General features: G+C 38.6%; 1 protein-coding gene and 1 long non-coding RNA gene across 2 annotated transcripts in view; both read left to right on the plus strand.

Moving 5' to 3' along the window:
• The window catches only part of SUCLG2 (succinate-CoA ligase GDP-forming subunit beta), a 99,959-nt gene that overhangs the window by 64,341 nt on the left and 7,784 nt on the right, over positions 1-27,834 (plus strand). The gene's annotated exons all lie outside the window — the stretch shown is intronic.
• Positions 395-27,236, plus strand: LOC146758346 (uncharacterized). Its single transcript, XR_014934570.1, has 2 exons — positions 395-809; positions 1,873-27,236. It is a non-coding gene; the product is annotated as an uncharacterized LOC146758346 (long non-coding RNA).

Here is a 27,834-nt window from a genome sequence, read left to right on the forward strand (position 1 = left end):
CTCTGTCCATCTCAGTGATGGGAGAAGTAACAGCGCTGATGTGCCTAGCTGTTAAGTGGCAATGTGTGAAGCAAAAGTCTCAGGGCTTTTATTTTCCAGAGTGAAGAGAATTCTGAAGGAAGGTATCATTAAATCATAATTTTGCAATTCAGTTATTTTCCAGCTGTGCTTGGTGTGAAAGTAATACTGCTTATCCATCCTTATTATATAAGATATTTTTATGACTGGTTTATCCTTTTGGCTTGAGGGATTTTTGGTATTACTTTTCTTAACGTTACAGTCTGTTATGTGGCAACAGAAGACATAACTCTCTACTAAGACAAAAGCTTTGTGATACTCTTTTCTCATATTTCAGAAATGGAAGGAAAAAAAGTAGCTGCCTTTTGTAATGAGTTTTATCATAGTTTTGGTTGAACTAATTCCGAACTAATTGTGTGAACTAGTTCAGTTTAGACAGTTCAGAACATCTGGAAGCGTTCAGGCAATTTGAAGTTCAGTGACTTTGCTGGGGTGATTCTGGGCTCTTTGCTCTTACTCTGCAACTGGCTCCCAGTTTTAGGGGGAAAGCATCTTCTGAGTATGGCTTCCAGCTGCACTTGACTATAGAGCAGAGGATTTTGTCCTGGAAGTCGTGCAAAAATCTGTCTTATTCAGTGAATCTGTGCCTAGTGTTTATCTGTAGTGTTACAAACGTGAGCCAAAAAGGAGTTTTTGGCGGTGAATTTTTTCTTCCTAGGGGCTGCCAGGTGCTTATTGTGTTTCCAACTAATTATTCCATGCAGCAGGCATAACCTAGGACTGTCTTGGAGGTGAGCAGAAAGGCTGGAGGAAGAAGAGGGGAATGAATGCTATGAATGCTATCATTGGGGCATACCATGATCCAGGGTTGGGCACCGACACATCGTAATCACAGCAAGAATAATACCAGCAGTCAAGTTGTGAGTGCGGACAGATTGCACAGCTGTTTAACGGGATCTGCAGAATGTCTGTTGCAATATTTGTCATGCCAGTCAGTCAAGACTGTCAAGCCTGTCTTATTTATGATGAGTTGCAGCTTGAGCATCAAAAGCAACATCCAGAAATGAAAAAGAGATAAATAACACAATTTTCTTCTAAGGTTGCCTTTGTCTTTTGATGAGAGTGGTTGTTATTGTTGTCAGTTCTGGTACTTTTGTGTGGAGTGAGAGGAGGGTGCACTGGGGAGTGGGGGGTGTAGGCTATTAAGTTTTAAAAGTCAAATAGGGAATAGTGTGCAGAGGTTTCAACAATATAATAGTTTAAATGGCCACACTTGCAATGGTAGTGAGCCTTGTCATAGAGAGTGTGCTGGATGTGAGTGATTTGCTGTGTGTTTTCTGCATTTCACTGACAAATTGCTAGTAGTGGATTTCTCAGTGTTATAATAATAAATCTATAGGATCAGAGAACCTTCTTTGTATCACACACGTGGCCTATGTCAGCATGTATATAGTTGTGAATAACAAAATGAAATGTAAATAGCATTTGGTTATAGATGTATAATAGTGTTAGCATTGGATTTGTTTGAATTGTGAGATTGCATGTCATTTCAGATAATGCAGAGGAACCCTATTCTTACATAGTCATTAGGAATCCTCTTGCTTTCTCATTCAAATATCATGCACCCTTTACACACTTCATTACACAGCTCTTCTTTACACAGCATGAAAAGTCTTTATGTCTTGTGTGTTTTTCTGATTCACACAAGAAGGTGAAGCATTTTGTGCTGTTTTGAGTACTCTAAAAACTGTAGCTGAGGAGTTATTGTAGAGAAAAATGTGTCAGTGTGTCAGCAGCGTTAGACCCAGAAGCAATTCCAAAGACTAGAACTGACCACCATTCTCTTGCTTTCAGCCAAACTTGTGCACCCACTGGCACACTTCAGCTGGAAGTCTCCTTCCTGGAAGTTTTGCTCTTCTTCCTGTCCTGCATCCCTCATAAGCATCTCTGCATGTTTTTCTGGCTGTACTCTATGAGAGCCCAGTGCTCTACAGAACTCTGTACTTCAGTGGGTTCTGATTGCAAGCACTATGTGAGCTGTGGGTTGTAATACTCATCTTCTATAGGTGATGGCTCTCAGGACTAATCACAAGCTATAAAGGCTGTTAAAAGAATTCAAGTGATATGGAAATAATAAGATAATGCTGTTCTTTTACTGCTTATTGCACAGCCATATCCTAGTGGCAGTTTTTTAGTCACAACTGTTTTTGTATAAATGAAATATGCAGTTAAAAAAAAAACCATAGTCAATAAAAGTGTTTTTTTGTTCTGACTTTGATGTCTGTGCAAGGTGATGTCTAATAAACTACTGCTGTATATTGTAGTTTTCAGAAGCTGGTTGTTACACCATCATCTCAGTGTTATCTCCCAGTAATGTTGAGGGATGCCCTTTTGCTTTAGGGGAGTATGAACACGTATGGTGAGACTGTCCATTTCTCTTACCTAAAATTTAGGAAAGACTTAAAGATTGAAAGGACAAGGCACAACAAGGTGAAGGAAACCTTCAGTTAACCTGGATAGTCTGCCCAGTGTTACAGGTTAATGTCTGCTGTGCAAAGGCAGCAAAGGTTAGGTGTTCTGGAAATTGTTCAGTAGAAAAGGTGATTGAGTCCTTCAGTGGTTTACATAAGGAGCTATAAGGTCTATCCAGCACTGCAAGGTTTTACAAACTGCCTTAAAAACTTACTGAGGGTGTTTCAGGAAGAGCTGATCATGCACTGAGGCCAATGAATGGACTTGAGGTTTCTTTTCTTCTTTCAGGTAACTGCAACTCTCCGAAACCTAATGCCACAATGGGGAGCTCTGTATGGACTCTGGCTTTTTGAACCTTTGAATATTTAACATTACTGTCATAGGATGACAGTCTGTAGATGTAGAAAAGACCGATTAGAGCACAGAAACATTCCATAGAGCTGAGCATAGTTGAAAAAGGTGCACTGTCTGCTTTCCATCAGAAACTTGTACAAATACTTCACCTGTAACCAAGGGTACTGGAGAGCATCTAGCTGTGAAATATTAACGCTTGTAGTTCTTTTCCAGGTGCTACAGAGTTTGGGTTTACGGGAGTAATTTAGAACTTATCCCAAATTCTTATTAGTGTTGCTTTGATGAGGAAGTACAGCCTAATAGAATTTGAGCAACGACTTCAACTAATGTGTCTGTGCAGTTTCACAGGTATTAATTTAAGGTGGTTAGTCATTTTGTAGAGCAATTAAAGTATTGGAAAGACATTCTTTCATTTCATTTAAACGTTTTAATAGACTCTTAGCATACAGCCAATATTTATGAAAAGGTGAAGACAATTATGCGTTTTTAAAATGCATAATGGGAATTTTTTCAACTTATCAAGAGTTACCTATCTTTTAGGAGCATATGTATTATTGAGTCCTAGATAATTGATATGTAAATATACTTTAATGTGAATTTGCCTTTCTTTGTAGGCACTGGGAAACTGAGTGCCTTTTGGCATTTTAAAGCTGACTATAATGAATCTTAAAAGGGGGATACAAAAATAAACTTAGTAAGCGAGAAAAGGTCTTGCAGAGATTTTGCTCTTACGTCCCAAGTATCAGCAACTTGGGCTAGAGAGCAGTGGTGGAAGTTGGTAACCACAGAGTGGTAGTGAAGGTCTGTTATGAACCGCACTTACTTCAACTGCCAATATAGGAAATACTGGATGAGTGTGACAGCTGGGGCTTGTAACACTGGGGAGAATCTTCCATTGTTTAAAGAAGGAAAACTTCCATCTTCAGAATCTTGTGACGGCATCTCCAGTTGCAGAATCATGTGTGTCTCACGTGCAGCGTGTTGCAACATGATGTGCAGTTGTGTGTGTGTGTTAGAGTTGCTGGGTTAGAGGAAATGCCATGCATAACGCATCTGAACAGTGATTAATCTTTTACTGTACTTTACAAACTGATTAAGTCTTGAAAATTTATGCGATTCATTCCACTATTACTGAGGATACAAGGGGAAGATATTTTGGGAATCTCCATTTGGCAGTTCATCTTGGTGAGATGAGTAGTTTATTATGAATCTATTTATAAATCATCTAGCAGACAGAGGAATGAAAGAATAGTCACTTATTGATACAAATAGGAAATAATGTGATAATAAAAATGTTAGTTTCCCTACTTAAATTCCGCTGTAGAGAAAATGGCCTTTTATTGCTTATTGTTTTTAAGGAGCTTCAGGTGTCATGGCTGCCGAGGAAGGGGTTTGATCTTTCCCCCAAAATGGAGAAATCTAATCACCGCACTCCCACCTGTTTCAGATAGAGACAGACCTACATGATGAATTGTATATTTCAGCTAGGTGTTTTTAGCCATTTACATTGGGTTGAACATACTCTCCTGGCTGGGAAATGCATATCAACTGTTTTTAATTACAACTTCCAGAGCACCCTTGATGGATGGAGTGCAGATAGAAGGAGTAGAGGTTAGGTGAGGAATAAGACTGAAACAGCATTGTTTTTAAGTGAGTTTTTAAGATAAAAAAAAGAGGCTTAATTTTAGTATGCCATGTTCAGTGATGTGCTTATTGGAAAAGAGGGGAAAATTGCATGAATAAATACAGATGTATCACTCATCTCTGCTGTCACACTTGCGCACTGGCTTGCATCCTAATAAAGGAAATAGAACAATATCACCTATCATAATCTAAGTTATTATTAATCCCATATGCCATCTGAAATGTCTGGCACAGTGATGTGACTAAGAATAATGTGTAGGGCTGGCAAGTAGGGAGCTTTTAAATTCATTCGCGTTTTGGGGGAAAAGAGCTGTTAGAGCATCTACCCATATCTATGGAAATTGTGATGCACTGAATCTTCTGATGCTTTCTGTATTCCTGTGTATATGCCTTTTCATATAATTTTGAGGTAGGAAATATATTTTTCTGAAGTATGTAAACTTCAGTTTTGGAGCAGGATGTACTCTTTCCTGTCAGAAGGATGTATTTAATTATATTTGAATGAGAAAGGTACTCCTTGACTTGTGTTCATCCATTCATTTGCACTAAGGAGCACAGAGTGATGAAAATGCATTGGAAAAGACAAAAATTATTTGAAATATGGCTTAATGAAAGATGGAGAAGCTATTTCTTTCCTTTGAATCTCTGTTTTATTTCAGGTGAGACTGAATTATTTCACAACTTCATTATTCATGCTCCAATTCAAGAAGATATTCAAACTTGTTTCAGATTTAATATTTTATTATCTATTATTCTGAGTGGATGGATAAAGCTGAAATAAATTAGTCTATTCACTTTTAAAGCTTGTCATGTGCTTAAGTACTTGGTAAATCAAGTCCACATCTACTTCAAATGGGTATTTCTTATTCTTGTTTCTAGAGGTTTAGCTTCATCTTCTAATAGAAAAAGTATCTCAGTTATAGGAAGATGAAAATTAGGCCTGTCTCTCAAAATATGTTGTCTGTGTTGTACCCTTCAGTATTTTACTGTATTAGGCATTCCCTACAACAGGGTGTTTTCTTTAGATGGGGGGAGAGCTCATCTCCCTTACTGCTCATACTTGACTTCTTAACACAGTCTGCAGAAGTTGTGAGCTATTCTATCTCCTATGGTCCAGTTCTCTTGTGTGTGCATTCTGGGAAGGGGGAGAAATAGCAGGAATATTCCTAACTAACCATGGTTCCTTCAGTTGCACAGAAGTTCAACTGATTTATGTGTTCAGCTTTCGTTCTTCTGTCACTGAGTGGGGAATAGAGGCAAGGAGACTGTGTAAAGTAGAATAGAATTCTTGCAATGGCAGTAGTCTAAGTAATAATGGAAACAGTCACTGTACGTAAAGGGTTCTATTTGAAAATCCTGGGTTTTCCATGGAAACTCTTGTTTTTTCTTTGGATTGAGGGAAGACTACAAGTGTTTTTCCAGGACTGATTTAAAAAAAGCTGGCTTTGTGAGAGAGGCCTTCATGTGAAATAAGGATACATGGTAGATTTGGAATTTATAATAGTAAGGGTTGGGGGGGAAAGCGGAGTAAAAACATCTCTTTCAGGGAACAAATGGTATACCTGCTTATATGGTGTAGACAAGATTAGAACTTAAAAATACGGTGAATTTCTTTTCCTTAACTAAATCTTGATGAATTCACCCTCCTAGATCACTGCTATAGGCTTGTAACTGGCAAAATAAAAATTAAAAATAATTTTAAAAATCAATTATTGGATAGAAATGAGTGAATGTGCAGAGTGATTATTTTATTGTAGGTGGTGAAAGTTGGATGCCTGATGCCCAGCAAATCATTTGATTTAAAGGTTCAGGGCTGCAATGCTTGACTTCTCATTGAAAAAATATAAAAGAGCAAATTACTGTTTGCTGGAAAGCCACAGAAACCTTATCAGAATTGTTTAGTTTCTGCTGCACCCTGGAGGTTTTCCTCTTCAACCACTGATTGAGAATGTGCTCTCTGAATTGTAAAGGATTTGTCTTTAATCAAAACTCTCTCAGAGCCCTGTGCAGCTGTTTTGGGTGGGTTGGGGTGAGGTTTTTTTTGTTTGTTTGTTTGGGTTTTTTTTGTATGTATTAGAAGAAAAAATAAGTTTTAGTTTGTATGATGAAATGAAAACAATGGAAGTAATTGAACTGAAAAGATAAAATGAAAACAATTTTAAAAAGCCAGTGCATATATTTCAGCAGCGTTAGCTTATCTCCCTTAATAATGTTAGAAATCTGTTGCACTTCAGTAAGAACACAGATGAGTTCAGCCTTTTCTTTTGCCAGTGGAACAGATTTCTCCCCTAACTGACCACTGCAGATTTAGGCTTTTTATCAAAGAGCTTCCTTCCTCGGTGTGTGCTATCAGCAGTCAAGCACTGGCTTTCCTTTACTCAGAGGCACTCAGGTCTGTGGCATTTTGAGCTTATCTAAGTTAGTGCTTTTGTTTGCACCTTCCTTCCCTGGATGTGCCCTGGTGCTCATCCAACAGTGCAGTGAACAACGGGGAGACAAAACCTGTAAAAGCAGGAATAGATTGGCTCCCTACGCTTTGCTGGATGGGATGAGTAGCTCCCAGAGGATGGTGCTGGTTTAGGGAAGCTTCAGCTCTGAGCTTTGCTCTGTTAGCAGACTGGCATTTTTTCATGCATCGCACAACGCCTCCAGCATTGAATGCTGCTGTTGAATTCAGGGCAACTACTTTCTTATAGGATGTTGTTTTGTCGTAACCTTATCCAAAAGGAATCTGGTTCATTAAGGGAAACTCATCGTGTCACATTGTTGAGGAGGAGGATAATTTCTTTGTAGAGATCATTGAGCGTTCAGCTGTCCAGCAAGAAAAACAAAATTATGCATCCATTGCTAGGCTCTGACTAGGCTTGAGCTTTGATTAGAACAGGCTTCCTTTCTTCATTTCATAAATCACAGGTAGTCTGTGTGCTGGGAGTTTTGATTCAGATCCAAGAAAAAAATTGAATTTTGTGTGTGTGAATATATTTACATATTTAATGTCCTCAGAAAAACAGAATTAAGCGTTAAATCTAGGGAGAGATTTTCTGCATTTCACTCTGATTTGTGATCAAATGTGTTGTACTCTTCTGCTCTGACACCTGACTTGGTAATTAATTTGTTTGTTAGCGCTGCTGATTTGAAGCAGTGTGTTGTACCATGGAGTGCTCAGTTATGCTCACAGTCAAGTCGCCAAATGTGCATTATTCATACTTTACTTTGAAAACTGCAGGAGCAACTTAATACCAGTTTGTTTGCAAAAGGACGTACAAGGGGCACGCTGGTGCTGCTGTCCCATACTGGGATGGAGTCTTTTCTTCTCCATTAAGTGGAACCAAGAAGAGCATCTCTGTATTGACTTCTCAGATACAGCACCTTGGCATATAATTGTCTATATTTGCTACTGTGATACCAACCTAATGGCCAAAATCCTAGCTCCAGTGTTTAGTTTAGTTGTATGGTAGATATGGAACATGAAATACTTTGGTGCTATTGCAGAAATTATGGTTGTGATTACTCAATAGCTTGTATTGTTCTGTATGCTTGGTACAGACCTAATTTTTCTTATTGCTCACAAATTCCCTCATTTTCCCACTTCTTCTAGTCTCTGGTACCATAATACCCTAGAGAATTCACAATGCAATGCTCATCAGAGCATGATGCTGAACAAGAGGAACTCAGAATCAACCTAGAAATGCTGTGTAGGTGTTGTTTTTTTTCCCTCATAAGAGAAGAGATAAAAACTTTTTGGTGAGAATGATTGCATTATATCAGCTGATTCTCTGTTTTTGATGTAATTTTATCAGCTGATTTTCTCCAAAATAAGATGCCTGAAATGAATTGCTATAGTTCAAAGAAAAAGATGCTGTTTTGGTCTGTGCTTTTTTCCCCAGCTGCATTATATGCACCAGTGTCATTTTTTGGTTACCGTAGGGAGCTGAGTGGCAGAAATGGGGAGCTGTTTTGGAAGTCAAATTTTACTCAGCCTCCATTCTCTGGGGAGGAGGGGTTGGTTGGGGGTTTTTAAAAGGGATTGTCAGGACAGAACAGCTCCAGAGGCTTTAAGTAAAGCGCTGATTGCCCTGTCAGTCAGGGCAGAGAGCAACTTGGAACTTCACAGATTGATGCTTGACAGAATAATTAGAAAACTGTCACTTGAAGTAACCACTCTGGTGTTCCCTAAAGAAATGTGCCCATGCCAAATGTGTGCTGTCCAAATCTAGAGGTTAAATGTTCAGTAAGACAAAACATAGCGTGTCACCAGAGAAAATTACTTGCAGCATGCTGTGGAAGCGATGCCCCTCAAGCCCCTAAGCAGTGGCTACACAGTTTATTGAACTTACCTGCTTTGATCTTGTTCATGTATCCAAGAGCTTTTCAGCCCTGAACTATGGGTTTTGAGGTAACAAGGCACTGAGGCATTATCTAACACCTCAGATAACACAGGGCCTTGAAGAGTTTGAGCCAAAAGCACTTAAGGCTGTAACAATGCTTTCCAATTCTACGGGTTTTATAGCAATTCTCTGAGTGTTTTTGAATATCTTCCACTTAAACAAGAAGAGGCAGCACATACCATGTGCTTCTTTCTTCGTTTTCAGCCCACAAAGAAACCTGGATATATTCTCATGCTTTGGGTTGATTCAGAGGTTGATCTGAAGAGTGCAGGAGAGGAACTGTGACATTTCAGCATGGTTTGGTTTGTATTTGTGCTAGCATTACATTATCTGGGTCACTGCTGGTGTGGCAGAGATGCAGGATTTATGCTGGGAAAGGATGCTCTTTGTTGAAGTTGGTTCTGGAATCTTAAACTGGAGAGATTCAGTGAACATAATAGGTTTGTCCTGTGCCAGCTGGACTTGCATGCATGTTGCATTGAGGTGTGTCTCATTTGCAGCATGGAATTTCAAATACAATTGACTTTTTCAGACTTAGTATTTTAGCTGAATTATTTATGGACTTTCTGTGTAGTAAATATGAAGGATGATTTTAGGCTTGAGTTGAAGGCATATAATTCCCTGTTGACTTGGAATACTGTAAGAACTTGTGCTTTATATCACCACCCAAGATCAAATCCTATATAATAGTGGCTTCCTGACTACTTGTTAACTGAAGGGCTGTATCTTGAATCTTTCAATTCTCTTGAGAGTATTGTAGAGGAAAACCTGCTTGAGTGAGTTAGACTGAGTGAGCTTTGGACACTTGGATTGCATTTCTCAGCCTTGGCTCTGGAGCTGCTGAGGCTGTATTTGCAGTGGATCTGTCAGTTAGAAACGTCTTTTTCCTCAACACTGTAGATGCTGAAGGTCAGTGCTTCTGTTGATTTAACTAAGCATAATGTTCAGATTTGGTTTTTTTTAGAGTTATGGGTGAAGTTTCATAACTGTCTTAAGAAAAGATTTATTTCCATGAGCAATCAAGGTCTGATTCTTTTCAGTGTCTGTTACCTATAAAATCCCAGTACTTGAGTGTTAGTGCTGTGTTGCATTAATCTAACTGAAATCAGATTGGCTTCATAATACCCACAACAGTTCTTTCTTCTGCAGAGTGAACTAACTTGATCTTTTTCTAGGGGATGCTGTATGTAGTTTTGTACATGCACTCATACGCAGTCCTTAGCAGTGTTCACATAACTGTGAATTTTGCAGGCAAATACTTCATGCTGGCATTGTGACAGTTTAGGAACATGGTTCATTTTCATAAACTATAGATTCCTCTTTGATTTTATTTTCCAAGTAGTATTTATGACTGTAATCTTTATAGTGTTTTTATAGCTTCAGTTTTCCAGAAGGAAATAGGCTGTGATAGGGACAAAGCATTATAGCCACCAGATGCTGGAAATGCTGCTTTGCTGGAAGATGGGATTTCCAGCTGCCTTGCTAACACTACAGAGTTCCTGTAGTCACAGCAGCCCCATAGCAGCACATCTTGGAAAATCTGAGCAGGAGAACAAGAGGAGATGTCTCCTATACTGACATAAAGAAAAAGCGTTCCCTCTTCTTTTCTTTTTCTTTTCCATCTTATTAATATTTTAAAGGAGTTTCTTAGAGTTAATATTTTACAGTTAATCTCTTTGTAGTGTTTATTGCAAAAAGGAAGAGATTAGTTTTCCTCTGTGTTTATTAATTTCTATCATTTTTTTTCTCTAGTCAACACACGTTGTTTCTCCCTTATCTTGAAAGCAAGCTTTTCCAGTACTGGAGTAAATTTTCTAATTGAATAGATCCAGTTGGCATTCTCTAATAGCTTGTCAATTTGCACATGTTGTTGTCTGACAGCTAGCCCTGTTGCCTTCACAACTAATGCTAGTCGAGTGCCAATATAAATGAGTACGATAATAGTCAGATATGTCTAATCTTCTAAATGTAATGTCAACATTTTTCTGTGCGCTGTTTTCCTCACAGAAAAATGATTGAAAAATAATGACATCTTGCTTTGTTTGTCATAGCTGCGGACAGTGAACTCGAGAATACTTTTGTCTTTTGAGCAACAGAGAATTGAAGTTGGGAAATGCCTTGTAGAACAGGTCTTATTAGCTAGAGAATGACAATAGGAAAAGAATGTAAGTCTTGGTGTCTGTTTAAAATACTAGGAGAATGAAAAATAAAAGGCAAAGAAATGGTGCCCTTTAAATGATTGATGGGCCGCCTGGACCAGGTACAGTCTGAATTAGATGCATTTGGATAATTGATCTTCTGAATGTATGCAGATTAAATCTGATTGATTTCACCATTTGAATAAAGACATTTATTTTGGTTGGTTTTGCTGTTTTGTTCTGTTGGAATCCAGAGACAATTAAGCAAGTACTTTACCATTTATCACAACTTTCCAAAAGAAACAAAAAACAAATGCTTTGGAGGAAAGGTAATTTCTTACATGCTGTAGTGCGTGGTGTACAGAGTGCTTCCATGTAAACATTGAGTTTAATGGGCCGCTGGAAAAGATTTGTTGTAGCTGTTTACATTGCAGTAGTGAATAGAAGCCCTGGGCTGAAATCAAGGTTCTCTTACTCAGAATCCTACTGAGAAGAGCTCTTCCTTTTCATTAGCAATCTGGTCTAAGCAGGTACAACAGGAAGAGAAAAAGGTCTCTGGAAGCAATGAGGCTTTCCCAAGGTTAGTCAGATATCAGCGTCAGAGCCTTCAGTAGAAGCTTTGTTGTATGGCATTGAGTCATGCAGTGCCATGTCCTCTGGACTGTGTTATCTTCTGCTGCAGGAGGTCACTGCTGCTGAGTGTGGGGGAAAAAATGTAAAAGTGCATGCATATGTATGCATATTTATACAGATAGCAGAGATCAATGGCATCTTCAGCTGAAGTGTGGAATACAAGTAGTTCCTCTGTGCTGTGGTTTGAATAGTACTGTTTTGCAAGGCTGAGAGAATTCCTATAAAAATGAAGTGACTGATTTCCTTTTGTCTGTCTGTTTTGTTGAAATAGTACCCTACGAAGAGAGAAAGGTTACTTCTTGAGATTTAATGCCCTGAAAATTTACAGGCCTGATGCTTAAGCAGTAATAAGTGAAGCATTAAGGCCTTTCGTGGGGATTAATGACTGGCTGGGAGGAGTTGATGGCTCAAAGAATAGCTAAGGACCATTAACCTCCATTGGTCATTAATCTTGGAAGACTGCCTTGAAATTTGAGGTCATTATTGCTATTAGAAAATAAATATTTGAGGAGGGGAAGAGAGGAAGGATCTCACGTACTTCTAAAATACATGGTTTAAATGGCTTAGTATCTACCTTGTGTCTGTTGTGTGTCACTAGCAGCATTAATCTACAGGCTGAATAATAGTTTCTGATCTCCACTGCTTAGGTTGTTTTTATTATATTCACTAATTCGGGCTGTAACATCAGGATAAATACAGCTTTGGAAATGAGTGGAATGTTTATAGTGCTGCGTGCTTAGAGAACAGGCCACGTAGCAGTGCTTCAAAGTTTTCATGCTTAAATGGGATATCATGGCAGCCACCCAGTATCCTTTATTCTGCAGCCATGTTTCCTCTTTAGGCGTGTGGTACTTGCTTATGTCTGATTTCCCTGAATGTGTGAAGGAATATGTCTTTCCTTGTCTTCAGCAAAGATGTTTTCAATGTTGTTTTTTTTGCAGAGCAGCATGGTGTAGCATTTTACTTCCTGCTAGTTGGACTTCCTCTGTATATGAAAAGGTCTAAAAATGGACCAGTTGTCTTAAATACAAGTGAAAATCAAGCTAATAACACTGCTGCTGTTTGCAGTTTGTGACCTACAGCTTCCAGCCACAGGACAGTGTCCCCTGGAGTAGTGTTAAATGGAAGTGAGTGTTTCTAGCAACCTCCAAATGCAGCCTCCAGTACATTGCTAGTACAGTGTTTGCAATATGAGGAGTGTTTTGCATTGTTACCAGTCTTTGTCCTGATAAAGGGGTAATGTCAGCTGGAAGCCAGATTGTCTTTATCTTTGTTAGGCTTACAAAACTGAGTAAACAGAGCTTTCATTTTTCTCATCTGTTTGTCTCCATTCAGCATGGTCTTTTGTAGGTGCCTACTTTTGTAGGTTAAACTTCCCTCTTTTTATGTCCTGCCTTCACAGTGAGCTGTCAAGAGCTGTCGATGGTCAGTCATCTGTTCTCTGTGCACATAGGTTGCTATTGCTGTTATTGTTCCATGGGATGATACTGTGTCCCTCTCTTACTCTCAGTACTTTGTAAATGGTATATTTTTACCAAGATACTCACTGAAAATGTGTGTTCCTTTTCACTAGATGTCACCTACTGGACAATGTTTCCAGCCTTCTAGGCCTACTGAAGGTCAGTAGGAGAATTTAGATGGATCTGTTTTACTGTTTTTACTGGTTCTCCCTGCTGAAAAGTGGGATATCCTTTGCTCACATCCAGCACTTGCTTAAATAAAACAGAAGATTCTCTTTGGATTTTGGGAAGTTCCAGTGGAGGTTCTGGAGTGGCAGGTAGATGCATTTTATCTTTCTCTCAGCTGGGGAAGCACCTGCTGTGTGCTCCAGTCAATGGGTATTTGCTTGCTGGGAGTGTTCAGGGAAAGTAAGAGACAGAATTCTCGAGGCATCTATAAAGAAGCATCACTGAGCTGCAACTTTATAACCTTTATGGTACTACCTTTATTTTTTGTGCAGAAGCCTGTGCTTAAATAAATTAGTGTCTGCATTTCCGAAGGGTGCTTACACAAATAGTTGGGAATGCAGTTTATTTTTATTTTTTTTTAACTTTATTTATAATACTTGTAAGCTTGAAATTAAAGCCACTTTCCCTCCTGATTTTCCTTTTTCTATTTGGCAAAATCTGATTTCTTCTCCACCCTCTGTGTTTCTAATGAACCCTGAAATTACCATAGCCTCTTTCATCTACTTCTTGATGGATTGTCAGCATCAGTATTACAAAAGGTGCCCTACTTGTTTCCGTTTATCTGACTTTCAGCATATATCCACAGAAATAGAAGCTTTGATTCCCTTTACTTGCTTGAGAAACTCTTGTAGTTAATACTGTTGTTAATGTGCATAAAATATATTGTGTTCAGGACATCTGTATGTACTCCTTGAGACACAGAATTGAAGATTAGGAAAGATCATTACGATGTCTTGTCTGACCTCCTGCAAACTCTTGAGTGAAAATCACTGCTTTCAATTCAATGCCCTGTGGCAGAATAGGCTGTATACCAAGGTGTAGAAGAAATTCTCGATCTTCATATACAAACATAATTAATTTAGGAGGTACCATATACGTACCTGTAAGCTTTTCCATGACTTATCTAATTTTATGCCTATGATTCCGTTTTTCACATTAGAATCTTCAGTTTGTGTTTTCAAGTTGCAGAGTATTTTTGCCTTCTCAAGTATTTTACGGACAAAATGTACTCTGTAATCTTCCATTGAAAAATGTATTGGATTGAATTTCTGAAGTCAAGTGATTGGTTTTTTTGTTTTTTTGTTTTGTTTTTTGTTTTTTTTTTTTATGGTAGAATTCTTCAACGCAAAGAGATGTGAGAATTTCAGTCATCTCTTCAGTCACCAGAAAGCTCTAAGAGGTGAAATCCCTGAGACAGCCATTGCTTTATAGTCTTCTTGCCCAAGAAAGAATATATGGAACCAGATACTTATGGAGGTAGTAACAGCAAATTTAAGTTAAAGACTTCCTTAACAGCAGAGCATAATACTATATTTGAACTGTATATGCAAAGAGGGCTGGAAGTATTCTTTCTGGTTCAGCTTTTAAAATCTGCCTCTTCCTACTAAAACATTTTAAATGGAAGACTTTACCACAAGTGAAAGACGAATTAATCAATTTAAGCCTAAGGCAAGACAAGGTATGTGTCAAGCTACAAGTTTTTGGTGAAAAGCTGTCTGCTGCTTTGGCTGATGTGTGCAAGTTGCATAGCAAGCTATGCAATGAAATTGAAAGCTTAGAAATAAATACGTGTCTGGTGTTGAAAAGTGAATGGAACAGGCTTGTACTGCCACTGAGCACTCCTAGAAAAGGCTTTTACTTGTAGAAATGAAAAATTAATGAGAAATAGGCGACAACTTCAGCTTCTTGTTACACTGAAGAAAACTGCTACCTGTAGCTTTTTCATAATTGGAAAACCAAAAGAACTATCCAGAAATCAATAGAATGGTTCTTGTTTCTTTGAGGTTTTGTATCAGAGTTGCAGTGCTCCCAGCTGTGTGCAATGTTTAATGGATTCCATGCTTATTTTTTGATATATGGGTGGTATGACATAGTTTCAGTTGAATACATAAATATATATGATGTACAAAGTGAAGGCTGGAAAGTACTCAAACTTAGGGCAATGAATGCTTGTTCTAATGAGTGCTAAAACCAGAGGTGTTTAGATCTGGTGACATCCATATTCAGCAATCCACGAGCAGGATTCGCTCTTTTAAGCTGTGCCACAGCTGGTCGGTTAACCTAAATGTTAACCAGTGTAGTCATCTGATTTTTCTGAGCTGGCAACAAGTAGATTCTTAGTTCTTCAGCAGCAAAGTGTTTGAAAGAATTTTAGTGCCTTTTTCACGTGAGCCATTCACTGGGAGTTTTCACAGCTTTCCCATTAGATGTGTATGCGAATTTCATTTGTCCATTAATGAATGTGGGGTATAAAGGAGGGTTGCAATTCAACAATATTGAGTACAGCAGAAGAATTCAGACGGATTCAAATAATAAGATTTGTGAAGTCTTGCTGGGTTTTGATTTTAAAGCCTGAACGGTAAAAATAAATAAATATTTCAAAAGTAGCTTTGCAACTTCTGCATGAATTTCATGCCAACGGGAAAGCAAGCTGTCAGTGCAGAACTACTTCAGCATTTTCTGCCAGTTCCACTGTTCTCTAGAAGTCATCATCACAGCTGTAGCTATAGGCAGAAATCAGTGATATTGGATTTGCTGAGGTGCAGGTAATCAAAACCTAGCAGGTAATAATGGAGGCAGGCTATGATGGTGATTAACTGGACCACAGTTGTTTTGTAGGGAAGGAAATTTTAAGGGAAATTGAGGTCCAGGCCAGAAAATAACTGAGATGATGACATTGAAGGAGTGCTCATTTTAAGTAAGTGCAAAAAAACAATGGTCGTTTCAGGGGTGTAACTGTTTAGACTAAGAATTTAAACATCCTGGGGACAGTGATATGACGCGTTCTTGGTCTTCCCTTGGCAATTTGCTTGAATGAGGCTTCTTTGAAACATCAGTGAGCTGCTGCATCCAAAGTAGTCTGTCCTTCAAGGAAAAGAAAATAGAATCAGTAAAGAACAGGAATAAGCATTACCAGTCTGAGTCAGAATTGCCACCTCTCCTAGTCGCTGTCTCTCTGAGGGTAACCTCTCACAGATGGCTCCTTCCAAGAGAAAGGCTAAAGACACGCTATATGAAACAAATAAAAACCTAAAAAGTGTAAAATAAAAGCTAGTAAACAGAATCATTTCAATATTGCTGTATTATTGCTCCTTCTAATTTACATTGACTCTACACTGGCTATGTGACTCCTCACCTTTCTAGAGAATTTCTGAATATCTTCAGTGAGACATTGAGTCATTCAGTCTCGATATCTGCCAAAATAAACACTGACCCTTTCATTCTGCTCACCTCTTTGTGAATCCCACCTAGCTTTATTCAGATCCGCCCTAATGAAGCTTCTTCCACACTGTTACTACTTTGATAATCTCCTGCAAAAGAACCTTTGGAAATGCTTGTTTATTTTAATCACAATGCATGAGCAGCCATAACTTGCTGACACAGATTGTTCTTTCTTTAGTTCTGAGTTCTGAAGCCTCTTGCTACGTTTTTAATCAAATGTTTGGATTTTGTCATCTGTCTAGTTGAAAAAAATCAAGAGATGATGACAGATGTGAGTGGAAAGTTTTTTGAGCATTTAGGTGCGAAATGTTCTGATTATCTCAGCAAGGACCTTGCTTGCTTTTTCAGTGCTTCTCATTTTTGATTTGCATCAATTTTGATTGCAGCGACGTGTTGCCTGGAGTTGCAATTGGGAGTCCCCCCATTTCTGAGATATACTCCATAAGGACACGGTCAAAGCTTTTGAGAATATCTTCATTCTGTATGACCAGAATAATCCCAAAGGAAAGGAATGATGCAGTGATCACTGTACTTTTACGTTGGCTTTCATTATTTTGTATATTTTCTTTTCTTGTAAAGCTTACATGGTTTCAACTGTGATAAACTTTTGGTTTTGGAATGAAGAAGAAAGTTCAGGCAGTTAAATATCTTTTTTTGTGGCTATAAACAGCAAGGTCCAGTTTATGGTATTTAGGTGGAAAGAAAATGTTGCTAATGAAGTGGGTTTAAAAGCATTTATTTGGACCTTACTTATCAGAAGTTCCTAGAAATTTAGGTATGCCTCAGATTTGAATCAAAACTGGAACTGTTAAGAAGTTTGGAGAACAAAGGTACTTTTGTAGTGCTTTACTTCTGTTACCTCTACATTTTTTCATCCAGTTTGTCTGTAACTCTAAAGTGAATTGGCATTCCTGCAAATGCAAGTAGTAACCTGTTTGTTCTTCTGCTAAGTCAAACATTGGGCTTTGAGGGTCTTGAAGTGAGGTTTTGAACCATTGCCCAGTCAGTTGTGGAAAGAATTGAATTCATAGACTTGAGTTGAGGGACTGATTCAAAAGACTTCTCAGTTTGCAGTTGGCAGAGGATTATAAAAGAGTGTCAGTCAGCTGCAGTCAGTGAAGATGAACAGCAAAAGGAAACTTTGATAAGTGTATTATTGTCTGCTGTTATTCAAGAATCATTCAGTGGACTTCCTGGCTTATGAAGTTTAATTATTTCTCTTCCTTTCCCACTCATCTTTCCATCACACCACTGAAAACCAATCTGTTGATACTACAGTGAGTTACAAGTGCATAAATTAGGTTGGTTGGTTTCTAGGTTAGGCTCCTAGAGCAAGCTTATGTTGAGTCTGCAAAAAAAGATTTGGCCTTTTTTTAGTTCAGGGGTTAAACACTATGAAATAGTGTTGGCTTCATGGTATTCTAGTCAAGGTTGTGGCACGTGGTGAGTTCTGTTGTGTCTTCAGTGGTTTGTGTCATAGTTTTTGCTTGTGTTTTTACCAGCAGAAACTTTTTACTGTCAAAGATGCCACTTGCACGACATGCCTGTGTGCTGTTTTTATTCTATTAGGCCATAGTGAGCTTATGAAGATGCTATGTATCTATTTTTCCCTCTTAAGCGGAGCAGAAAAAGACATACAAATTTTACCATTATACTCAAAACCATAATTGGGCAGCATATTGCATTTCTGGCCTTATTTTGGGTCTAATATAACATTTGTATGAAGAACTTAATCTTTTTACATGAACAGCACAGTTCTCAATGTCTTCATGTGGACTCCTGATTGTTGCATTTCAGATGAAAATACTGTTTTACAGGAAGTGTAATCATACGGTCTTTCAGACTTAAACATCTGTTGATATGAAAAGCAAACCATTCTTGCAAATTATTTAAGGCTGTGAAATTAAATAAGCTCTAACGAGTATTCTTTTATTTGCGACTTAGCTTTTGTGTTGTCACAATAAGACAGGGTTTCAAGCAGTTAAGCTGTGAAAAGTCGTCATTGGAATTAAGTGCTACCTTATTTTTACAGAATTAATCTCAACCTGTGGCCTTTGACATTTTACCCACTCACACAGGCATTTTTCAATTAATAAGACTGCTGACATCTTAGCAGTGAATGCAGATAAGGAAGCCTGCAATTAATAGATAACCTGAAACAATAGCTTAAATAGCCCATGATTGAGCTTATTAAATATGTAAGGAGATTTTCTCACTTAAAACAAAGAATAAGTGAATGTGTTAGAGATTACCAGTATACACCAGGGGTGTGCCATTGTCTGGGCTGAAAGGAGCCGCGCATCTGTAGATAGTTGATAATTCAGATAATTATTCATTTGTGTGTAACTGACTATTTCATAATGTGAGAGGGGTACAAGTTTGGGGTTTTATTTTGTCTGAATTAGATAGGGAAATGATTAATTACAGAGTCATGTTTCGTGGCAAGTTGTGAATAAATATGTTTAGCATTAGTATGGTTGTTTACAAACAAGAAACCCACATTGCTTGCCAACAGTTAGATTAAAATAAAATTATTCAATTCATCACTAATTCTCTGTAGGAAAGATCTTTACATTTGTGTGGTTTGGCACATTGTAATTAAATTCCTTTAAAACATTTTAATTAGGCTGAAGTAAGCCAGAGTCCTCTTGTTTGCTGTTTGTAAGCACTCCAAGGTGTCACTGAAGCAAGAGCTGCTGAGTGCTGCAGGGTTTCTTGATTTTAGAGGAGTACTCAGTGTGATTTTCAGTGTGCATCATCAATGAAATGATAGATGGCCTTACCAAACTGAACAACTTCTTGAATTCCAAGTTTTTCAGCTCTGTGTTGGTGCCCTGAAGACCAAATTTAGCTGGGACTGGTGTCCCATGGAAATAGGATTATTGGTGTAGTTTTGCTTCTGCAGAGGACTTGTTGCAAAGGTGTGCAACAGATAAGATCTTTTGGGGCACACCTGTGTGTCACCTTCTTGCTTCTCAGAACTATGATCCTGTCTGTTTAGGGCTGGTACTGATGAGAGTATATCCACACGCACCGCTGTGATTCTGGCTGCAAGTGTCCACATTTGTTCTGCATTATCCTTATGGGGGTGAACTGTAGCATTAAAATGCCAACTGCAATGAATTAAAACACAATAGCTTGAAGTGCACGTGGGTTGGCTTTTAGGGCCAGTACATTAGTTCCCTGTTGAACTAACGGTCATTTTGCAGGTGCTGGATGAGGCTAATTGCTGTTACAGTGCAGTCTCATTACTGCCTGTATTTCTCTTGCTCTGGCTCTCGATGGCCAAGACCACTGTGCTATACAGTGCATCGATGCAGGATAAAATCCAAGTCTGTATTAAAAAGAGCTCTAAGTCTTAGGAGGGGATTTTGCATTGCAGATAACTCAGGTGAAAAGGTGAGATCTTGCTCCTCTCTCCTTTTGTTCATGCTTGGTTTGGATTCCAGCCATTTTGGGAACTTGTACCCTAAGGTTCCAGCATGTTCTAGGTTGGAAAATGGAGATGGAGAGTAACTATAATGAGCTTATCTTTGTCACACCCAGAATTCTTTGAGGGATTCAGGTTACCATAACTAAAAGGTGCCAGCAGGGGAATCTTATTGGAAGCTTCTCTTAGACATGAAAGTCTGGGTAAGAAAGTGCCTTAAGCAGGCTGTTTCAGCTTGGCCAGGGGCAGCCATCAGCTGGCAATACAGAGTGGAGGCAGGAGCAGCCTTTTTGGTGCTTGAAGAGAGGGTGGGAATGGGGGTGGTGTTGGGCCATTAAGGAACTAGAAAGTGAATGCAAGGCTTTCCAGATTAATCAGCGCTGCTATGGCAGACTGCAGCTCAGCAGGAAACACCCACTTGGAAGCATTTGTATGTAATCTCTCTTTCAAATTCTCTTTAGCTACTACTGTGTTTAAGTACTTAAAAAGTAATTAACAAAATCTACACCCAGTGCATGCATTAAACTGTTTCTGCCTGCATCAATTTCCTTACGTGTAACAATTTACATTGTTATCTTTGAAATAGAGACGTTGAATTTGCATTTATTAGTACAGCTTTGCCCAACTATGGTAGGTTCTGGGCACTTGTCTGCAAACAAGGTGTGCTAGGTGATGAAACAGACTCCAAGAGAATGACAAACTTTCCTATTCCATGCATCATCCAGCAAAGAAATACAGGAAGTGGCCCCAAGAGGATCCTAAACCTATGAAGTCGCTTTTATAGTACCAGTTTGTAGATTGACTTGTTTAACTGATTTTGAAACTAAAGCCTATGAGACAGCACTGGACTTAACTGTTCACTTAGTATGTAATATTACAATTGAAATAGAATTGGGTTGTTGGTTTTTTTTTTCCTGTTTGGATTCCAGCTCCAAGGAACTGATATTAGGTTCATGATATGTTACAGTATGGATCAGTGCAGAAGATTTGAATTTAGCCAAGTGAGGTCATTGGGCCTTGTGATAGATGGTCAGCTTTTGACTTTCTTTTTCCTATTTAATGAGGGAGTTGAAAATTTGAGATGACTTTCTATTTCTTATTGAAGTTGACAGACATCTGGATTTTACTCAGCCTGGCTCTCCTAGTTATTTTTCCTTGCCCATACTGCAGATTCTCTTGTCAAGGAGTGCAATAGGTTAAGTGAGAGAATTCCAGTTCTTTATGTTGCAGACCTGCACTGAAGTATAAGAAGCAGACTGTGATTTACATGCTTCTCCTGCTAATTTTAATGTCTATGACTCCCCATGGCTGCCTTGAGCATCTCAACCTTGATTACTCTTAAGTTAAGTTCCTTTATGCTGGCTTATCTGTGATTGTTTTATGCTCACTCCATCTGTTTCTTAATGTAGCCATATAACTTCTTTCACAGTTCAGATTTGCTGATTATATCGCTTTGGGGTTGTGGTTAAAATGTTCCACTCTGCTTTTATTATAAGATGCTTTGATAAATTTGTGAAAAGTGTCTGGTAGTTCATTATCAAATAATTATTTCTCTGAAGCCGATTCCTTTTTTTCAAGGCAGAAAATAGGTTAAAAAAAAAAAGTCTACTGAAAATGAAGATGAGAGTTTAGATTTATTTGAGCGAATAAGGTAATGCCGTTGATTTCTCAGAGCTTTTTTTCCATCTCTTAATTCTAAGGGAAAACAATAATGTTAAATTGCATTTTGTGATTTCACAAGTAGCGAGACAATCAAAAAAGGATGGAGAGCTACTTTGTCAGCCTCTGAGTCACCCCATTTCACAATAACACCATTCTTAGCTTAGCGTCCTGCTTGTCAGGATGTTATTACCGGCCATTAATTTTTAAGCTGTCACTTTTTTTTTTTAAGTTTAAATTACTTTAAATAAACCTTGCAAATGATAAGGATCATCATCCATCTTTCAGCAGTCCTGTTCTCATCTTAATGTCTTCAATATATAATGCCAAGCAGACCAGTTTTCCAAAGAGAAGTTTCTGGAATGAAAGTTCTCACCAATGTAGCAGCAAGTCCTTATGGTGGGCTATTGATTTACCTGTTCAATCATCTGCCAAATGCATGTACTTCAACAGTGTTAAATGGAAACTGCTGAGATTAGGCAGTACTGTAATCAGTGATACAGATAAAGGAACAAACATTCAAGCCCTAACTGCTTTGTTATTTAATTTGAGCAGGGGATGCATAAAAATAATAATTAAATAATGGATATACTGGTTGTTTAATGGAAGAACATATCTGCACTGAGTACCATTTAGATCTGGATTGATATATCATCTTCTGACTCCAATAGCAGCCAAAAGCCAGTTCCTTAGAAAAGAGCATTAGGAGAGGACAAGTATGAGAGGATGCTTTTTGATGCATGCCCCCTGCTTTCAAGTGATCTTTGATGTCCTTGTATTTACCAGCTTTTGCCTTTCTTCCCATGAAGATGTATATTCTGGACTGTATATTCTGGTTGTGTATTCTGGACTCGTGCAGACTTTTCACATCCACGATATCCTGTGTCAGTCCTCAGAGTAACAGTATTTAGTGTTTAAAAAATGACTGAAAAATTGACCATCCCCTTTATTATTGGGTTTTCTTCGCCATCTCTGGCATTGCACAAATGAAGGGCTAGGCAAGAAACTTCCCTGTAGGCAGCCAGGAGCACCTTGCTTCTTTTCCTCTCACTACTTGGGGCCTTCCCTAAATACTGTGTTTCACCTTTCCCTTTTCTAAGACAGAAAGCCCTGTTCTGTTTGCTTGTTCTGTATCCAAAGCTTGTTCAGTATCTTTGTTACCCTACTTCGTACCTTCCTTAGTTTTACTGCTTCCATTGTGATTTCATTTATGCGTTAATAGTTAGCTGGTTTTATGTGATAGTGATTCAGAATCTAATGAGTGCAGCAGTTTGGGTTTTTGATGACTAGCATGTTACCATAAAAGAACTGTTTCTAATTATTAGCAGATTTCAGCCGTGTACACGCAGTTCAGTACCCATGACAATGCATTTTTATACTTCTAATTAAGCTTTTAGAATTACAGAATCCCTTTCTAAAAGTTTCTGTTGTCTGAATAAGAAAAGAAGTGTGACCTAGATAGGAGCTTGTGTAGCATTTCATGTTTTCCTGTGTGGGGGATACATGCCAGAGATGGGTCTTGGGTAAAAAATAGGAAGATCGCAGTTTCTCTAGAGCAAAAGATTTGCTATTCTTCATGTTTTCTCCCTTGAAGTGGTTAACCATCACTTAATATTTTGATGCTCTAGATACAGTATTTTTGTTCTTTCTTTAAATGTACCATTAGAGATGAGGATGGTTTGGATGGGTATTATCTTCAGGAAAGAAATCTGTTGCCATAATGGCTGGAAAAGCAGCAGCTGGACCTGTCCTTTACTCAAGACCAAGTGTAGAACAGAATGATGGGAAAAGTAAGTGACAGGGGTGGTGGGATGGCTTAAGGTGAGTTATGGTGTGAAGTCAAACAGATGGTGAAATCTTCATGCAAAGGGAGTTCCTAACTTTCAGTAGGTAGAGAAGCCCTAAGACAGCTAAGAAGGTCTTCACAGATGGATTGTATGCATTTTTAATTGAAATAGAAATGAAGACTTAAACTAATTATCAAATCAGCAGGTCTGTTTAGTCAAGTTGTTTTGTGGCTATTCGTGCTTGCAAAATTTAATTGTTTGGGTTGTTGGCCAAGTGTTTGTTAACACCCCCAAATGCACTGAGCAGCACAACTTAGTGTGAACAATTCATCCAACAGCCGCTGTGCTGTGGTTGAGTATTGTGCTCCTTCCATTTTTATCTATCCATCTTCTCCCTCCTTCCAGGACCATTGCATTTTTCAAGTTTGAATGATGTAAAATCATTTGGCCTTTGGCCTTTGAACGCATCATAAAGCCCCAGTGAGACAGTGCACAGATCCATCCTGGGGCACAACATGATGCTGAGATAGCAGGTGCACACGCATCCTGTTGTATGACATTGCTCAGATGAGGATCACTGTGCTACAGAAAGTTGATTATTGTTTGTCAGATATCTGATTTCAACTTCATATGCTAAGAATGTTATGGGTAGCACACAGTACCATTTCTGTGAGAAATTAAAAAGTACACGGGCAAAATTCAGCAAATAATGGATCAATTTTAAAAGGCCTTTCGTAGTCTATAAACAACCTTGGGTAAGTGGGTTTGGAGAGTATTTATAACTAATTATGCTAATAAGGTGCAGTCAAATAACACCAGTTCCCTAAGTGTTTAATGACCAGGGCTTTCCAAATATGCCGATTAGGGGATGGATGGCTGAGTCATGTTTTTGCTACAATAAATTCCCTAAATCAGACCTAAAAGCAAAACTGCCCTTGGTTCTGGGGGCACAAGGAGAACGTTTGTAAACATCTGCAGTGTTGCACCTTTGTGAGATGCAGAATCGATTGTGTGCATTGTTTTGTACTTGCTGTGTGCAGTCATGGAGGTAGTCATCATCACCCCTTAGTTTTCTTTTGATCTGCATGGGCTCATCCAGGGGCTTGATGTCCCTGAAGCTCAGATATTTGAACAATAGTCAGAACAAATTTAATTTATGCTCTTTTATTCCTTGTACGCATGATCGTTATCCTGGCACCAAAAATACAGTTGTTTTAAGAACTGCCAGCTTCATTTCAGCCCCCAAATGATAGTAAAAGCTGTTGTCTCAATTCTCAAATATATTTTAGAATAGCGCTGTGGCCTCGAGATTTTTCTTTCCCTCTCTTTCCTTGTTCTTGTCCCTTATTACTATAAATAAAGATTACGCTGGAAGGGTTGCTGTGCTTCCTATCAGTGAAAACATGCCTACATGGTTGCAGGCACTCCTTTGCCAGCTCTGCCTGTATTCTGAAGTAGGATTAATTAGCTCACGTTAACACAGTCAAGAACATGGTTTCTGGACAAGGATTGACTGATATGTTGTCAGGCAGTAGCACAGGCACAGAAAACATGGCAAGGCTTGCATCTTCCAAAACACACTTGAAGTGTGATCGTGTGCCAGGTGCTGCAATGGCATCATTGTGATGAGCGTGCCCAGTGTGTGACCAACACATGGGGAACCCTTCCAGAGGCCTTCACCAGTGGCTTGCCTCACTGAAAAGTAATACTGAAATGAATATTCCAAAGGCTGCCATGCTGGCTACTGTGGTGTTTGGGAGTTTGAAGGAGGCTGTGCATGTAGAATGTTTCTGCTCCCAAATGATGTACAGCAACTGGATGTAGTGAGAGCCACACATTCGCTCTCTGTGACACACGCGATCCTCGGGAACCTCTTAAATAAAAGCCAAAATGACAGCATCAGGGAAATGCTCACTGTGATTTTCCTGCTTGTCAGCCGGTCCCCCTTCCCTGCAAGAAAATCTGAACCTTTGGAGGATTCATCAGCATTCCTTTCAAGCTGTGATATAACGGTGTGTTACACTGTATCTTAAACCCTGACCCATTTTAAAACAGTCAAAAACATTCAAAATTGCATGGCATTGGTATTTATTGACTGCAGGCGTTCTTGCTTTACTTTTGGATGACTCATCCTCCTTAATTTTATCACCTTCAGACTTTGAAAATTCTGCCTTAAAGATGCAAAATATCACTTTGCCTCTCGTTTCATAAAGTAAAATAAGAGAGTTCAGCTTTTAAGTAGGAAAAATAACCCCGCTCTTCTCTCCAAGGGGATTTTTGTATTCCCTTTCCACATTGAGCTGCACTGTCCTCTAGTGGGTGTCTGAAGCAATTGATGCTATGTATGTGACTTTCGTACCACTGATGCAGGAGGCTTAATCTTTAATTGCAGATGAAACATGTGCTTTGCCCGATAAAAGAAGCTAATAGGTTACGGTAAGATTTCTTAACTGGATAAGAGTAAGTAACTATGACTTGGAACAAAAGTGGAGTAATGTAAGGACATTTAGAAATGTTTGGATCAGTTGGAGCAGAAATGCAGAGCAAAGATGCAAATGTATGGCATTTCTGTTTTGTTCCTTGATGCTGGGAGTTGAGGGTAATTTGCTTTTCTCACTTTGGAACAAATATTTTAAAACTGAGTAAATGAATATAAAGACTGGTGGAAAAATAGAAAAGATTAGTTGTGCCTTATTAAATTGAAAATGAAGAACTACGTATCCCATTTTATGCATATATTTATTTATTTTTTATCTCAGTTTTGCCTGACAGTGTACTACTGGCTTTATCTTGTTTAATTTTGGGTGAACTCATGGATTACTTTGGTAAAATAATGTGTTTTTGAGGACGCAGATTTAGACCCTGCTGACCAGCGGGACTGGGAGATAGGATTCATGTTACAACCTTGGGAAGCACCGGAAACCTCCAGGCAGAACAAGTTGGTTAATGAGCAGTCATGGTGGGGTTTTTCTAAGTGATATTTGGGGTTTTGTTAGAGTTGAAGCATCTGCCATTGGTCTGTTACATTTACTTTGTTGGCTTTTGTTGGTTTTTGTTTAATTTTTCCAGTCTCAGGTGTTTAGAGCATGACTGCAGGCTGTGTCAAACCTTGTCTAGGCTTGCTTGAATAAATGTTGCTGTAAATTAAAACTGTTAGTATTAAGCAATATAGATTTTGTATAGATGCAGATACACGGTAATATTTCTTATAAAGAGAGGGGAGGTTGTGTGTCTGTCTGTATGTACACACAGTATTGAGGAGCTGTGAAATTAACAGGCAGTGTTTGCAAAACCTCATTCTGTACCTGGCATGAAGGCAGCAGTAATGCAGCCCTTACTTAAGTTTCCACCCCTTCTGCTTGGAGCTGGCAGCCTGCAGGTTGTTATCACTGCTGATGGTGACATCTTAATGCTATTGTGGGTTCTTCTCTTTCTCCAGAGGAGTCTATAATTAATTCACATCAGTTGTTTTGGTGCATGGAAGAAGCCCAACCTTTGGATATGCTGGTATCTTGAATTTCCTTGATAATGTCACTGAAATACAAAGTAATTTAATGAGGGATACTATTGGGTAGGTGTGGTAATAATGCTACCAAGTTTTGTACTGGGCAGTTTACCCTCTTGCTTTTAATCACTCATTCCATATGCATTAGATAGAGAGAGGTTTTATGTTATAAACTTGAGTAATGTAATGATGCACGTTCTCTGTGCACATGAAATACAGAAAACCTTTTCATCCGTATGTTGTGTCTGAATGTTAAAGTTCTTTCAACTAGAAATGCAAGATCTTGTCATCTACACAAGCATATATGAGCAATGTTCACAAGTTTCAATGAAGTTAAAGAGAATCTCAGCATCACTGGGACTGATGTGTTGGCTTATTTGGAAGATTACAATAAAACCCAAGATTGAATTCTCCACCTGAATCAGTTTCTTATTGATTGAATCCTTTTAGACTCCTCTCTAATTTAACAGTGTATTTTTATTAAAGTCAAACATACAAACATCAATTATCCGAGCTGCATCTAATTTCCTTCAACATTTTTTTTCCCTTTGCTGCCAATGGATTAGAAGACCTGATTAGAATTCAGCTTGAAAGCTAAAAAGCAGATCCTTAAATGAGAATGTCTGCATTAGGAATTAAAATATCTGTACTGAGCATAATATCCTCCTCCTTATCTCTAATAATGTAAACACCCTCAGTTAAGTTGATATGTCACATGCCTGATGCAATGTCCATGATTAAGGAGCACATGTTGGGAAGGGCAAATCAGTGCCTGGAGCTTGTCCTGCTGGAATACATCCCCAGTACATTTCAACATCAAAGCATTTTGCATAAGTAGCTCCCTACCGTAGGGGTTAATGGCACAAGACTTGGAAGAAGGGCTCTGTTTTCCCTTG

Source organism: Coturnix japonica, chromosome 15, assembly GCF_054131305.1.
Source record: "Coturnix japonica strain WE chromosome 15, WE-NBRP24, whole genome shotgun sequence".
In the NCBI taxonomy this organism is placed as follows: Eukaryota; Metazoa; Chordata; class Aves; order Galliformes; family Phasianidae; genus Coturnix; species Coturnix japonica.